Here is a 2495-nt window from a genome sequence, read left to right as displayed (position 1 = left end):
AGCTCCGCCTCCCGGGTTTACGCCATTCTCCTGCCTCAGCCTCCCGAGTAGCTGGGACTACAGGCGCCTGCCACCTCGCCCGGCTAGTTTTTTTATATTTTTTAGTAGAGACGGGGTTTCACCGTGTTAGCCAGGATGGTCTCGATCTCCTGACCTCGTGATCCGCCTGTCTCGGCCTCCCAAAGTGCTGGGATTACAGGCTTGAGCCACCGCGCCCGGCAATATTGCCTTTCTTATATTTCTCACAGTGAGAATGATTTAGCTCCATTTCTAGGCTAAACATAAAGATGGGTCTGCCTGAAAAATAATTTTAAAATAATTTCTTTTTAGGGCTGAGCATGGTGGCTCACACCTCTAATGTCAGCATTTTGGGAGGCAGACCAGCCTGGACAACAAAGCAGGACTCCTTCTCTACAAAATAAATACATAAATAAATTAGCCGAGCATGGTGGTACACACTTTAGTTCCAGCTACTCCAGAGGCTGAGGTAGAAGTATCACTTGAGTCCGGGAGTTTGACACTGCAGTGAACTATGATCACACCACTGCACTCCAGCCTGACAGCTTTGTTCCTCCCTAGTGATTTCTAATGTGCATCAAAGTCAAGAACCACTGCATATAAACAATTCTGCAGCTTGTATTTTTGTTTTGTTTTAGTTTTTAAAACAATATGTCTTTTAGATCCTTGCATAGGAATATATGAGTGCTCTCTTTTTAATAGCTGCATAGTATTCCACCAGGTGATGGAGTATGATGGCATTTATGGACATCAGATAGTTCTCTCTCTTTTTTTTTTTTTGAGATGAAGTCTCACTCTGTTGCCCAAGCTGGAGTGCAGTGGCACAATCTCAGCTCACTGGAACCACCACCTCCCAAGTTCAAGCGATTCTCCTGCCTCAACCTCCCAAGTAGCTGGGACTACAGGCACGCACCACCATGCCCGGCTAATTTTTTTTTTTTTTTTTTTTTTTTTTTTTTAAGTAGAGACGGGGTTTCACTATGTTGGCAAGGCTGATCTTGAACTCCTGACCTTGTGATCCTCCCACCTCGGCCTCCCAAAGTGCTGGGATTACAGGCGTGAGCCACCACACCTGGCCTGATAGTTTTCAATATTTTGCTCTCACAAGAAATACTGAAACAAATCACCTTTTAAATCTATTATTTTGCACATATGTATATATAGCTGTTGGATAAAGTCCTACGAATACCATTGCTGAGTGAAATAATATCACTTGTAATTTTGCTAAATATTTCTAAGTTTGCTATTTATTTTGTTAACTACTTGTAATTTTGCTAAATCTTTCATGCTAAACATTTGGTAGACATTGTTAAATTGTCGTATGAGGTTTAATTTTTTTTTTCATGACGAATCAGATACGAACAATCAGAGTTTGCAAGTCCCGGTTACACAGAGACATTAATCACGGATCATGCAAACTCCAGTTATTATGTTCTACCTGTCCTCCAAAACGAGGAACAGGTAAGGATTATCCCACTAATTTAATAGGATTAAATTATTAATCCGGGTTTATAAAAAGTTTTTAGAGTGAAAAAGTGCGATTTTGTTTTAGAGACACATATTCGAGGACATGATTACTGTTTGGTTTAAATTTCAAAAAGTGACAAGAGATCGCAGAAGTGGATCATTTGTCATTGTTAGGGTTACAGTGTCTTTCCTGATAGGGCTGGTTGGCGGCTCGGTTTCTTGTTCTTTCTTGTCGTTAAAGAGTTTTGTTCTCAGAAAGGAAATAATCTGTGCTCTTTGATGTGGTTCAGAGAAAAGAGACCAACACCACATGTTAAAACTCTTTGTGGCAGATCATCCACGAGTAGCTCTTTAAGAGAAGCAGCTCACAGAGCTCTGGCTCAAACAGGAGAAGTTTTAGAGACCATGGAGAATGTCTGACTCCTCAAGAAAACACGAAAGCTAAGAATGGAAAATGCAAAACACAATTATTATTCCTCTGATGAGAATAACTTTCCAGCTCAAATGAATATTTATTTGTTTGTGTGTGTGTGTGAGACAGGGTCTCGCTCTGTCACCCAGGCTGGAGAGCAGTGGCACGATCTCGGCTCATTGCAACCTCTACCTCCCAGGCTCAAGCAATTCTCATGCCCCAGCCTCCTGAGTAGCTGGGATTACAGGCGCGTGTCTCCACACCGAGCTAATTTTTGTATTTTAGTATAGACAGAGTTTCACCATGTTGGCCAGGCTGGTCTCAAACTCCTGGCCTCAAGTCACCTGCCTGTCTTGGCCTCCCAAAGTGCTGGGATTACAAGCATGAGCCATCTCCCCCGGCCTCAAGTGAATCTTAACTTTAAGGCTATGCAAGAAGCTGAAGACAGTAAATCAAGCACTAAATTAGAAACACACTCTTTAGATGGGCATAGTTGCTCATGCCTGTAATCCCAACACTTTGGGAGGCCAAGGCTGGAAGATCACTTGAGCCCAGTTCGAGATCAGCCTGGGTGACACAGTAGAGTGTAAAGACCCCA

The 2495-nt window shown here is 42.6% G+C and overlaps 1 non-coding gene across 1 annotated transcript; it reads right to left on the bottom strand.

Annotated features, from left to right (window-relative positions):
* Nucleotides 1-1368: 1368 nt before the first annotated feature.
* LOC126941583 (U8 small nucleolar RNA) lies at nt 1369-1501 on the bottom strand. Its single transcript, XR_007721367.1, has one exon. It is a non-coding gene; the product is annotated as a U8 small nucleolar RNA (small nucleolar RNA).
* Between the last annotated feature and the right edge of the window lie 994 nt (nt 1502-2495).

Source organism: Macaca thibetana, chromosome 18 (assembly GCF_024542745.1).
Source record: "Macaca thibetana thibetana isolate TM-01 chromosome 18, ASM2454274v1, whole genome shotgun sequence".
In the NCBI taxonomy this organism is placed as follows: Eukaryota; Metazoa; Chordata; class Mammalia; order Primates; family Cercopithecidae; genus Macaca; species Macaca thibetana.
This window is presented reverse-complemented; position numbering and strand designations above follow the sequence as displayed.